Source organism: Pinus tabuliformis, chromosome X (genome assembly GCF_031772625.1).
Source record: "Pinus tabuliformis cultivar Carrire ecotype Pingquan chromosome X, CPIR1, whole genome shotgun sequence".
Taxonomy (NCBI): Eukaryota; Viridiplantae; Streptophyta; class Pinopsida; order Pinales; family Pinaceae; genus Pinus; species Pinus tabuliformis.
In genome coordinates, this window is record NC_142308.1 from 1,392,387,890 (window position 1) to 1,392,402,716 (window position 14,827).

The following is a 14,827-nucleotide window of genomic DNA, read 5'->3' on the forward strand; positions in this document are numbered from 1 at the left end:
GCACAACCTCTCACCATTTCATCCAAATGCAATGATGTTGAATACTGGATGGCAGTGACTTAAGGAGAAGCATAGAGACACAAAGGAACTTGGATCTAAAGAAATATAGTAAGAAAGACAATTTCAGTGGCATTTTTCTCTTGATTTAGACTATGAAGGCCTCTTAATTCTGACTGTGGAGACAACAGAATATGGATTGAAGCTTAAAAACGTGGACTTGAACATTTAGTGTGTGGCTATTTGAAATCTATTTGAAAGCATTGAAGTGGAGCATCTTTAATCAATGTTGAAGCCATGATAAAGTAGTTTTGAGACATGAAGAGGGGATAATGTGCTAATTGATGATAAAGCATCAATCCTTCTATCTTGAGTAAAAATAATAGCACTATGACAGGGGGAGTAACAGACCCATGAAAATCTACTATTCATAAAGAACAAAAGTAGTTTGATAAGGGGAGTCCTAGAGCACTCCTTTGCCATTGATGTCAAAGAGGGAGAGAAGAAGAATATTGCCATCAATAACAAAGGGGGATATTGTTGACCTAGATTGTCATTGATGTCAATATGGAAATATTCTAGGAGAAGCGGAGCATGAAGCAATGAGGAGAAACTAGAGGAAAGCCAAGATAGTCAAGCCATTAGAGAGAATATCGGAAGTCATAGGAGCTATCAGAGCAGAGCTATCAAAGCAAAGAAGAGGTCATTGGAATCCACGAGAAATAAAGAGAAACATGTATCGGAGGTGCATAAAAAGTGTTAGCAAAAAATCCATATCGGGAGTATCGCATGTATTATATGCCCAAGAAGTCCCGCAAAGAGGAAGAAGTCATCAAAAGAGAAGGAATAAAGAGGAACACGCATCAGGAGGAGAAGCCAGCGGAAGAACAGTTAATAGAGGAGCCATATCATGAGATATTGGAGGAATATCATAGAAGAGCTATTGGAGTGGAGAGTATTGGAAGCCATCATGGAGCCATATCAGACCAGAAAGAGTGGAGTGTCAAGGGAGCGGAGAGTCGTTACTCTTTGTAATAGTGGCAGTGGTTTTCAGGTTCAACAGTTAACTGGCGGGTTTGTAATAGTGGCAGTGGTTTTCAGGTGGACACTAAGCGGTAAGTGGTATTTAGAGGAGAGCACCCGATTCCATTCAATGGGTGACACGTAGCACTCGGGTGGAGAGAGAAAACCACTTTTTCGGGTGTTTATTTCCCTTGCAAATTTCTCACCCGAAATTCATGCAGGCCATTGGATCTAGCACGAGTTGATCAACGGGGAAGGATCAACGGACGGTTTTGGGTTGATCTAGTTAAGTTAGGACTGTTAGATCTGGAGAGAAGAGATTTACGGTGTGGAATGAGGACCGAGTGTTGACCATGGGATCATGAGCAAATCAATGGTGGAGGATTGCTAAGGAATACCGCTTAATATGATATCATAATTTATAAAGGGATGGCACATTAAAGAAGCAATTGCGATATATATATATATATATATTGACCCACGGGACTATTACAATGTGATGTAATATAATATCGAACCCGTCGCAATATCGCAAGCCTCTTTAAATCCTTGCCACATTAAAATGTTGATTGCGATACATATGCGGACCCGCTACATCGTTATAAAATGCCCTATTGTAATATCGCGTCCGTCGCAATATCGCAATCCTTGTTAAAGTTTTTCCACTTTGAAATCCACCGATTGTGATATAATTGCGGATCCGACTACACCATTATAGCATGGCTTAATCAAATGTCACATCCGCGGTAATCATAATGTGCAAAGGAATGTCAAACCGGTGATTGTGATAAGGGTGTGGACCCGACGAACTTATTAATAATTGTTTAATACCATATTGTATCCACTCCGTTGGCAGTTGGGAATCGGCTATGTTATGTGCGAACCTCCGGAAGCGGCGATTGCGATAAAAGGATGACATGGCATGTAGGACCTCTATATGGCTATAGCCCTATTTATATGGTTTCCGTGAGTAATAAGTTTGTGAATAAAATATTTACCGACATAAATGTTTTTCACATACAAGTCAGCCTCTCCTCCCTATGAACATGTCCTTTGGTGATAGGAAAAATTCTTATATGTGTGTGTGTGTGTGTGTGTGTGTGTTGAAACGCTTCATTTCTAGAATTGATCTTAGGCATCTATATTATGAAGAAATAACAGTTCACGAATTGTGAAATTGAAAAGAAAAAAAATGATCTCTTTGATATTTTTTAATAAGCATCATTTCTATTGTAATTCAACCCCTCTTCCTCTTGAACATGTCCTGTGAAGCATTGGTTAATTCGAATAGGCAGAGGAAGCTAAAGCGACCAAAGGATCGGGAAGCCGAAGAAGCAAGCGAGTGCAGAGGAAACTACAGCGACCGAGGAGGGAAGCCAAAAGGTCGAACGAGCGTTGAGGAAGCGGAAGCTCAAGTGAGCAAGCACGAATCCAAAAGGTCAGGTGCATCAGGCATACAAAAACAGAGAACAAGGGAAGTTAAATGTGAGTTTGAAAACTGGAAGAAAGGAGGAAGCCGTAGGTCAAGCTAAGTAGAAGGAAGTTGAAGGTCCAACAGGACAGAAGGAAGACGAAGGACTAATAATGAATTAATCAGGTACAAAATGCATTCTGAAGAACAATTCTGTGTTGCAATAAATAGAGTTTTATCTAACACCGTTTGAAGGGAGCGGTAGCAAGCACTGGCAGTGAAGCATATATGTGAATATATTTCTTGGAAGTAAGAGATTGCAATAGCAGAGAACAGTGAGAAGTAGTCATGCTTGAAGAATTTACTATGACTAATAGAACAGAGGCTTGAAACAGAGAATTGGTTCTTATGCAGAGCTTAATGCAGCTAATAGCAGACTCACTAAATCTGTGTGGAGACACTATCAGAGATCATGATGGCTATTTGATATCATCATGAAATAACTTTTGTAGACTCTGTGTGGACAGTATGAAGAGTTGTAAAGACTCCTTCATATGAATACTGGTTTCCATTGATGCTATAGCATGGACACTACAGTGAAGCTGTAAACTAATAGAAGGATTGGTGTCCTTGAGGTTGGTGCCTCAGAATTGGAAGGACTGGAGTCCTCGGAGTTGGTGCTCCTAAGTCCAAGGTTGGTGCATGGACAAGACAAGGTTGGTGCCTTGACCGCAGAGGATTGGTTTCCTTGAGGTTGGTGCCTTAGAACTGGAAGGATTGGAGTCCTTAGAGTTGGTTCTCCTAAGTCCAAGGTTTGTGCCTTGACAACGGAGGAATGGTGTCCTTGAGGTTAGTGCTGTAGAAACTGGAAGGATTGGTGTCCTGGGAGTTGGTGCTCCTAATTTCAAGCTTGGTGCCTTGAGAAAACAGATTTGGTGCTCTAGAGGTTGGAGCCTCACAAAATTCCAAGTTGGTGCTTGGCAATAGATTGGAACCATATATATATTGTATCTATTTTATTGCAAAGATTATATTAATAAAAGCATTTATTCTTGATGTTCATCTTGTGTTCTGAATATAAATGTTTTAACTGGTAAAATAATAGTTGAAAGGAAATATTGATTCACCCCCCCACTCTCTCAGTATTTCCAACACTTCCACGTACCACCCGACCACAAATTGCGCTGAACCAAATATCTTTTTCATCCAATCACCCCCGCGCCATATTCCAAGCATGAATGTGGGATCTCATGGAATAAATTGAAGCAAAACCAACCAGGGCTTCCAAAGGCTAAACTATTGTTATGAAACCAGCTCACAAAAAGATAGAAAATATAGATCAATGGCTTAGAATTTAGCCTCTTTGAGGGGGAAACCTCCTTTACATTACACAAATGAACAATTCTTGGATGATTCAAATGACAAAACCTCATTTCTATATATAGGAGTCTAAGGGGTCACAATATAACCAAGCCAACCTAACAATAATAATATAAAGGCACAAAAATAACAATAGAGGGATTCTATGGGTCACAATAATAACAATAGGGGCACAATAATAACAATAAGGGACACAATGACAATAGTAATGGCGGAATCACTAGAATTATAGGGACCTAACATGCCCCTTTCCTTCAAAAAAGTGTTGTCCTCAAAGCTTGAGTAGTTCTGGATGCTTCTGTATAAAATTCTTGTCCTCCCATGTGGAATCTTCAATAGGTAAGTTCCTCCACTTAATGAGATACTCTAAAATTGATTGATTTCGTAGCTGTCAAGTTCTTGTTTATTTGACTACTTCAAGTTCCAATATGATTTTTCCTTCCTCATCAAGTTCTCGAAATATTGATTGAACTGGAATCTTGTCACCTATAAACTACTTTAAGCATGAAACATGCAAAACTGGGTGCACTCGGGAAGCTGCAGGAAGCTCTGATTTGTATGCCATAGTACCTATCTTTCGCAAAACCTTGTATGGACCATAACACTTTGGTGATAATTTATTATCCTTCTTAGCTTGCTTGAGGGACATTTGTTTATATGGTTGTAGCCGTAGGAATACCCAATCACCTACATCAAAATTTCTCTCGCTACGATGTTGATCTGCCTATTGTTTCATTCTATTCTACGCCAAGGTGGGGTTATCCTTTAAGAGTTGAAGAACTTGTTGCTGATGCTCGATGTGATCTTCCACTGCTTGAACCTTAGAATTTTCTCTTAAATATGATGTGATGGATGGTGGATTATATCCATAAAGTGCCATAAATGGGGTCATTTTTGTTGCAGTATGGAAGTAAGTGTTATACCACCATTGAGCCAAAGGCAACCATTTGACCCATTGTGTCTGTTTATCAGATACAAAGCAACGAATATATCCTTCCAAACATTTGTTTACTATCTTAGTTTGCCCATCAGATTGAGGATGATAAGATGAGCTATGAGCTAACTGAGTACCAAGACAAGAAAATAATTTTGTCCAAAAATTTCTAGTGAAAATGGGATCTATGTCACTTATAATAATCTTTGGGTTTCCATGTAGCTTTTGAATTGTTTCCATAAATGCAGTAGAAATTGTACTCACTGTAAATGGATGAGATAATGCACAAAAGTGTGCATACTTGGTAAGTCTATCAACTACCACCATGATAACACTCTTTCCTTCGGACTTCGGTAAACTTGTGATAAAATCCATTGAAACCTCCTCCCAGCGTTGGCTCGGAATGGATAAAGGTTGTAATAGTCCTGGGGTCTTAATTGTTTCAACTTTATTTTGTTGGCAAACCAAACATTCCACCACAAAATTTTGAATATCTGATTTAATGCCATCCCAAAAAAAATTCTTCTCAACCTTATGGTAGGTTTTTAGAAATCATGAGTGCCCTCCTAAGGGAGAGGTGTGCAATTCCCTAAGAATCTTTTATTTGAGTTGGGAATTCTTACATAGGTATAATCGATCCTTGAACCATAACAAATCATTTTTCCAACTAAATGTATCAGATGTATTGGTATCTTGTTGTATATTCTGAATGAGTGCCCACACTTCCTCGTCATTATTCCATTCATCCCTTGCTTCATTTATCCAATCTGGTTGGATAATAGAAATGGCGCAAAGAAATGCTTCCACGTCCTCAACCTTTCTTGAGAGTGCATCTGCCACAAAATTTTGCTTCCTTTTTTTGTAGATGATTTCAAAGTCATAACCCAACATATTTATGACCCATTTTTGCTACTCTTTTGAAGATAATCTTTGTTCTAAAATTATTTAAGACTATCATGATCTTTTTTTACCTTGAAGTGCCTTCCCATTAGGTAGGGTCGTCATTTCTTAAGTGCATGTAGTATTTCCAACATTCCTTCTCAAAAATAGCTTTGTGTAAATACTTTCCTTTGATTGGACGACTTTCGAAAGCAATGGGTCTTTCTTCTTGCATTAAAACAACACCAATTCCATTCCCTGAGGCATCACATTCCACAATAAAGGTTTTTGTGAAGTCCGGTGTAGCTAAGACTAGTGGTTGGCACATTGCCTCTTTAAGCTGTTCAAAGGCCTTCGTTGCTTCTAAAGTCCATGAAAATGCATCTTTCTTCAATAATGTTGTTAGCGATGTTGCTATTCTCTCATAATTCTTAACAAACTTGCGATAATACCCTGTCAACCCAAGAAATTTTCGTATATGATTTATGGATGTGGGGATTTTCCATTCCTTAATGGTTTTAATTTTGGTCTACCTTAACACCTTCATGAGATACAGTATGACCCAGATATTCCACCTCTTGTACTCCAAAGAAATATTTGGAAATTTTTGCATATAATTGTTTCTCCTCCAATTGTTTGAGCACCATGTCAACATGTTGGACATGATCCTTCCAAGACTTGTTGTAAATTAGTATATCATCAAAAAATACTAACACAAATTTTCTAAGGAAGGGTTTGAAAATGGAATTCATCAAACCTTGAAATGTAGAAGGTGCATTAGTAAGACCAAAAGGCATGACCAAAAATTCATAATGACCCTCATGAGTTCTAAATGTTGTTTTCGGAATGTCTTCAGTCTTCATTCTAATTTGATGATATCCTAAACGAAGATCCAACTTGGTGAAGTAAATTGATCCATGCAATTCATCCAATAATTCATCAATGACAAGAATGGGAAATTTATCTTTAATGGTGAGCTTGTTATGCTCCTTATAATCTGGACACATGCGCCATGATCCATCCTTCTTGTGAACCAATACTACTGGAGCAGAGAAAGAACTTTGACTAGGTTAAATTATACCAGCCTCTAGCATTTCTGCAACCATACATTCAATGTCACTCTTTTGGACATAGGATATCTGTAAGGCCTGATGTTTGGAGGAACACTTCCTGGAATCAAATTAATAGCGTGATCATGATCATGAATGGGTGGGAGGCCTTTGGAAGTCTCAAATACCTTGGAATGATTGTCCAAGACTTTTTGGAGATCTGGAGAAATGGATGATTTCGATGTGGGAACCTCTAGTGAACATAATTGTGCAATTATGACTCGTTCTTTCTTTAGAAGCTTTGTCATTCTGTTAGAGCTGATTATCTTTCCCGATTTCCCTGCGATACTCCTTAATTCAACTTCCTTTCTTTTTGAAGAGAATTTCATGAAAAGTTCTTGAAAATTAAAAGCTATTGTACCCAAGGATTGTAGCCATTGGACTCCTAGTACAAAATCAGTACCACCCATTGGAATGGAAAGCATTGGGCTATTCAATACATATTCTCCCATGGATAGCTTGATATTATGGCACTTTCCTAAGAAATTTATGGTTCCTCCACTTGCAACCATCACTTGACACTTTGGTGCTGGATATAGGGAGAAATTCAATCCCTTGGCTATCTTACAATGAATAAAATTATGGGTACTTCCCAAATCAATCAACACGATTACCTTTTTCTTCTTGATATGCCCTTCTATCTTGATAGTTTGAGGAGTGGTAATTCCAGCCAATGCATTACAAGATATGGTCAGATTCATTTCTTCTTTTTCTAGGGTTTGTTCCCAGTGTATATCCTCTTATTTTGATGTTTCTTGTTCCTTTTCTTCCTCTTCACAATCTATGTAAAATAATTTCTTCTCAGCACACTTATGACCTTTAGTGTATTTGCTATCACAACTGTAACAAATCCCATTTGCTCTTTTTTATTCCAATTGTTGTGGTATCAACCTTGTAGGTTGTGGATGGCTAGGGGCAGCAACACTTCCATCTTTATGATTGTGAGTGGTAGGCTTTGTTAAACACACACATGGCAGCAACAGAATATTAAAGATAATCAGGAGAGTACACTTATTATTAACAAATGATATACATTTATAGTACATGGTGTGACCCTTGGATTCATATTCCAAGTGGTATCTTGGACTCCTTTTGGCTGTTCAACCTCCACACCAACCCTTAGAGGATTAGGTGTCCAACATTCCCCCCCTAATCTGAAGGGTTATGTATGAGTCCAAGAAGAGAGTTGTAATACAAAATGTGCAAAAATACATGGCAGCACTAGGCTGAATGTGCTCTCTGAAATGTTGGTATAAAGGATGGTGGTTTAAGGATGACCACTAACAATGGAACGCTTAGTGCAGTTCCCGAAACTCTTCCAATTCTAGCATGAAGTTGAGGTCTTTTGCTAAAGGAAGTTCTCCTAATGTTTTTAAGATGGAAACCTTCAACCATGAAAGGGAGGTCTCACCTCGCATAAAAGGGAGAACCTCAACCTGAAAAGGGAGGTCTCAATCTGTGATGGTTTAAGGATTACCACCAACTCTGGAATGCTTAATGCAATCCCTGAAACTCTTCCAAAACTAACAAGAAGATGAAGTATTATTCTAGAGGAAGTTTCCCCAATTCTTTGAAGAGGTATCACCAACAGAAGGCATGCTTAGGGGCATCTTTGTCTCTAGCTACAACTCTGAATCTGGTGTGGCAGGTTGTGGCTTAGGCTCACTTGATGTGGCTTTGAAGCTTGTAAATGACCATCATTTCCCCCCTTGTTAGATACAAGGTGATATGATGGAGAAAAATCAACTGCAAGGCTGTTCAATACTCTAGAACAAGTTCTGACATGTGATTGGAATATCTTCTTGGCTATTAATGCCCATTGCCAAGAAGTGATCCATCCAAGATGAATATTTGTTCTGCAGGAGGTTTGTTTCTGAAGCATCTATTTGAAGAATGGTTGGTTTTATGATAGTGCTTACATGGATGAAGATCAAAACAGTGATCTTTCAAATGGCCAACTCGGTCACAGTGTTAGAATTTCACAATCTGCTGCTGTGGAAGAGGGGCAGAATCTGGAACAGCTGAAGGTGAACTGTCATGAAGGAATCTAGCACTCTCAAATTGGATGGGCTTTGAGTAATCTAGAATATGAAAGGACATGTCTTTCTCATATCTAAGACTTGTTTTGTGCTTGTTGTGGACAAGCTCTTCCCAAGGTCTGATGATGGGCTTGGGAAGTGCAAACTGAATTTATGCATCTCCATGTAATTCTGTTGCTTCATTGGACACTAGATCTGAATCAACTTGCTGCTTATGGGAGTCTGTTTCAATGTTCTGAACAGAAAGAGGTTCAGAATGATGACTCCTCTGTTTTAATTCTTCTTGTTGTAGTTGAGATTCAAGCTGCAAAAAAGAAATGTTTTCTTGTGCATGTTGTAAAGATGTTTGAATATCTCTGAGAGTGTCTTTGCTGACTTTAACTGTGCTTCCACCAGTAGATAAGATTAGAGTGCTTAATAACTCTAATAATCCATGAATTTTCTCCATTATTCAAACAATCAAATCAATAAATGACCAAAAATGCACTTGTAGAAACAATAATGGTTTTAGAAAATTAATTTTCCAACTTTTCAACACGAATTAATTTGCACTGATGTCTGCTCATGTTCTCACTTCACAATGTCTTGTGCCTCAATTTCTACACAACAAGCCCAATATTGTTGCCTTAACAGAATGTCCAGCTTGACAGGTTTGCAGCCCACAGGCTCTTCTGATCTAGATGAAGTCTTCAAGGGTCATTTCATGAGTTGGTGCATGACACATTCATTGTTGAAAACTTCTTCCTTCCTTGAGTCAAAAATTCTTTCTTCCTACTGTTGTGGGGGAAAGTATCCAACTCGGAATGACCCTAACCCACTCTAAGGGTGACAGTTCCTTAGCAACAGCTGAAAGCAAAGCTATCTAAAGTTTCTTCTTTATGACATGCAAGAGATAAAGGGAAGAGATCCACTTACCGATGTCTTGCGCAAATGGTCGATCCAATCTCCTTTGATTGCCGCTTGCTCCCAGCTCCAAGTCTTTTCACGGGCCCAGCTACACGAGATCCTGCAAACAAGACAAAGAAAGGAAACTACAAGAAGCATGCATTCATAATCGATTCAAGGATTAGCATAAATCAAAGACGCAAGTAAGACAATACACCATTGAAACACATGCGAATAGAAGAACCTCAAAAGCTTTATTAATATATGGAAGTAAGGTTCAGGCGGTGATACAACCATGAGAGGTCCAATCCAGCATCACCTTCCCGACGGAGAGAAATCTCTTCTTCACCTCCCTCAAGCAATCACCCAATGCTCACAACTGTAAACCAACAACAATTCTTTGCACTAAATTCCGGCCTCCTAGATCCCATGGGATGAGATCCTTATATAGAGTTTTGGAGTGAAGATAAGTCAGCTTGATGTGTGACTTGTTTTCCTCTTCAACTCCAGTTGTTCTTCAGTTCTTCACTCGGAGTTTCTATCTTCCACTTGGAGTTTTAGAAGCTCTTAACTCATCATTAGGCGAATCTTATCATCAAGTGTCTTTTTAGAAGCTTCCTAGGCACTGGCACTTTGAGAAAAAGATTCCTCCACATGTCCAAGTACGCCCAATGCAGGTAGCCTTTGTTCTACTTGCTATGCAATGCAGGTAGCCTTTGTTGTACCTGCTATGCAGCGCAGATGCCTAGTGGAGCAGCTGCAATGATCCAAAACTGACCTGTTTTTGAGTGTTTTTCAGTGGAGAACTGACCTGCAGTGCTGTGGTTTGCTGACCTTGTTCCTCTAAGGGTAAGAACAACTTGTTTAGGGACTTTGGATCCCTTAGATTATTGACATTTCATGCTCTATGCTGTAAGGCACAAAAATGTCTATAACAGTTGCCCCCTAAAGTATGAGGTCGTTTATCGGGTGAAATGCTTTATTAGGAGGATCCGAAGTTCATTCAATCGCCGGGAGGTGACCTGTAACAAAATACAATACAATACATTATCTTTTCATACTTTCTTTTCATGATCTAGCTGATGCGGGCATTTCCCATGCTTAGCTTTATAAATACATTTGCTGTACATAAACAGACGATCGTCTGATAGTAGACTGATAATTCTCTGCTTTTAATTATCATCCTTTTAGTAGGATGATCATCTGCTGCACATGTCTATGTTTTTATCTCCTGAATATATATCGCAGCCCGGATGGATGAAACTAGATCCGGGGTCTTCAAACTTCCGATCTTCACACTAAGTACAAGTCGATCCATGCGAGAATTTCTTGGAGTCGAACATGGAAAGACATCGATTGATTACCAGTCAATAATGTAAACTGTTAACAAGCGCGAGAGGAATCACCGATAATGATGATGACCCTCAAGGTACTGCAGCACAATTCACGTGGCGTGAATATAGGATCTGACGTCGAACACCACGCAAAGTCTCCCGGTTGAAGGTCATTAATGTATACCTATCGCCGGAAGTGAGAAACTTGCCATTGAGGCATGCAAGCTTCAAAGTACTGAGGGGGTGTTCCTAGATCAACTTCTTGGATAGTGAGCTGATGTCGACAAGAAGCGATCCGTCAAAGGAGGGCCTTAATGAATCCCAAATCAGTGACACGGAACGGAACTAGTGATGATGGTGAAAACGATCTGTGAAATATGATCCAGGGTGGCGGTCATGGAAGGATGAAAGATGATGTATGGTAGTGGATGGGACCCAGTTGACACTTTCTGAATGACATCTCTTGAACATATCTCGACACTGACGTGATGGATCGGTAGCATTACCCCATTTGGATGGTATGGCGAGACCATGGTGAAGGGACCGGTGAATGATAATAACCCAACCCGATATTTACGGAGGCAAAAGTGTCATGTTCAAGAGCGACTTGCTACCATTAAGCTTTGAGGTTCTTCCCAATTTTTCCCCAGTCATTTCTGACCAGTACCTCTTTATTTTTGTCAAGCTTGAGGAGGATAACATATGCTTGTTCTATAACCTGCCCTTCGGGCAAGCCCATCGCTATGTTTTAACGAGCCTAACGATGGGGAAACTCGTTCTCGTCTAAAGACAAGTTTATCGCTATCTAATATTTTTAACGAGCCCAGCGACAAAGACAACTCGGTCCTTTTCATTTTTAGAGAGTCTGAAAAGGGTACATAAAGTGGACTCCAGGGGTCCTTTTTCGTCATCTAATCCCTTAAGTCCGAAAAAGTATAAAACAATACAGAAGGGATGAATGTTCGATATCTTTATCGAGCCGAACTAGACAAGCGCTCGATCTTTTTGTGCAATAATCCCTCAGGTCCAAAAAGATTAAAATCTAGAGGAGGGATAGCTCTTCCAGTCTTTTTAACGAGCTGGAAGGCCAAAACTCGGCAAAATTTTCATATTTTACGAGTCAGTGAAAAGAGCTCAAAGAAGACTCGTCTTTTGAGGAACGAGTGATAAACAGGGATAGCAACAGATTCCAGGTACAGGTTGGAATTTTCCAATCACGGCAGTATTACAAGGATGGCTAGGTGAGATCACTCTTCGCAGCTATTCCTCAAAATAGGTAAACAATCAAGTGGATGTGAATGATCGGCCAACTGTAGAGTGGAGGTGATGGTGCACAAACACGACCAAGGCTTTTATGGCTGATGATTTTAAGGTCTCAAATGGTTATTTACCGGTTCATTTTTCTTAATGAGCTTGAACTCTGGGGGAAGCTTGCTCACAAGCTTATTTTATTTTTTAACGAGCATGAATTTCCGCGTTAAAACTGCTCGGATCTTGCGTTTATTTTTTAACGAGCATGAACTTTGCCAAAACTACTCGTTTGATAAGATCAAATTCATATTTTACCATGACTAGCTTTTCTTTTTCAGAGGTAGTACTGTATCATCAATTGCTGCAACAAACTTTGTTAGAAACGGATAACATGAAGTAAAAATACTAATATTCCACTTTGAATTACATAAAAAGCAATTTAAAAGACATTTTTACCTCTCATTTTACCACTTCGTGTGCATTTGGTTTGTTGGAGCTTTGGAGGTGCCTCTTCCTCTTGATTTTTCACCAGCTGATTTTTAACTGGTGTGATGCAGTACTGGTTCAGATGAAAAACCAGTTGACCAAAGTAAAGGACGGGAAACTGAAGAATTTTGGCTTCGGTTCAGTTTTGACTGCCTTCGCTTTGGAGAAGATACCCTTGATGCAACCTCAGTATATTATTCTCGACTTGCCATCTCCTACTGAGCTACGCATGCAGAGGTGGGTTGACCACATGTCCAGACATGCAGGTCAATCTCAGATTACTTTTACTGATGCCTTCTTTAGGTGGTTCGAGCGGCAGGATATGGATTTTTCCGAGTATCCATATATTGGCATGGATTTCCGAGGTGATCCGGATTTGGTGCCACCGGATGGCGAGCAGTGGGGTGATCTTGGTAAAATCTTGACCTTATCACTGTTTACTGTTTTTATTTGTAATGTCCTTGTGCTTTACTCTATCAAGACTCTAATCAAACTCATGTGTGCATGCAGATGTGGGCCCTGTCCGTCCAGCAGTTCGTCCGAGAGCTCTGGCTGCTGCCCCCGCAGGGGAGGCTCCTGGGAGAGCTATTCTCCGTGACCTTGACTTGGCCGAGACTCTTACAGCTGTGCAGGAACATGTCGAGGGTCTTACCCTTGGGATTCCGGATGTACGGATCGACGAGTTGCCTCTACGATTGCAGCGACATACTGTTGGTGTTCCTAGACGATGGTCTCGTCTTCTGCGCATGATTGCACAGGCCGTGGCATGTTATCATGAGCATCACTAGGCTAGGGTGCCCCCCAGCCATTTTTGAGTTTTGGGGTCATATGACCGATTTTGTCTTGGTTACAGAACATTACATGTAAACCGTAAACAGTTATGTATATTTTTGATTTTCGGAGTTTATTCCAGTTTTTATGTGATCCATGTATGAAACATCGATGATGCTTCTCTTTTTATCAATTTTGCAGATGTCTATCTAACACATAGTTTGCTAATGAGTCGGTTAATGTGTTTAAGTTTCTGGAAATGTGTTGATATTGGATAAAATCAAACCGTCTTTCCAAGATTTTAACTCTTAGGAACTTGCGATAAATAGCTGGATTTCGGACAGAGTAGGTACCATTGAGCTGTAGTACCATGAGCTGTGAGTCTAGCCTGACGACTAGCCGGCGTATGCCATGGGTGATGGCATCAGAGAGGAGTTCTATCAACGCGCTATACTCAGCGATATTATTTGTTGATTGACAAATACATACCCCCCTGAAACTCACTAACTCGTCGCTTGGGTCAAAAATGGCCCATGCTGCAGAGGATAGGTTCCTCGAACTACGACTTGCTCCGTCAGCATATCCGACCCACGGTTCCAATGGATTTGACATCTGCAATAAGTGTAAAAAGTGGATTACTTAAACCGGAACAAACGCTTTAGCGAAAACAAAAATGTAACAAAAGCATATAGGTTACTATTAGGCATAGTAACGCTTAAGGTACAACCCGTTGCGGGGTTGCGCCAGTGGAACTCCGTCATAATCTACCAACTCGTAGGCACCTTTTGCTAATACACTTTTAACAATATAAGGGCCCATCCATAAGGACTTGAATTTCCCAGCTCCCAATTTATCGGATTCTTGGTCGTAAAGCAAGACCAAATCACCTTCCGAGAAGACACGGGGTTTGACATTTTTGTCGAACTGCGCTTTGACTTGTTTCTTATGGGCTTCGTTGGCCAAGGCGGCATCACGATGAGTTTCATCCAAATGGATTAACTCTAAGAAACGAGCTTCTTCTTCTGAGGTTCCGGGGAGGAGATCAATTGCGAGTTTAAGGGACGAAATTTCGCACTGGATTGGTAGGATCGCTTCCAGGCCATACACCAGTTGAAACGGTGTGAACCCGGTGGCATTCCTTACCGATGTTCGGTAGGCCCACAAAGCCGAGTATAGGATCAAATGCCATCTTCTTTTGTGAACCCCCACCATCCTTTGCAGCATGCGCCTCAGGACTTTGTTGATCGCTTCAACTTGTCTGTTAGCTTGCGGATAGTACGGAGTAGAGCTGTCGTGAGACAATCCTAGTTTGGCAGTTAATTCAACCA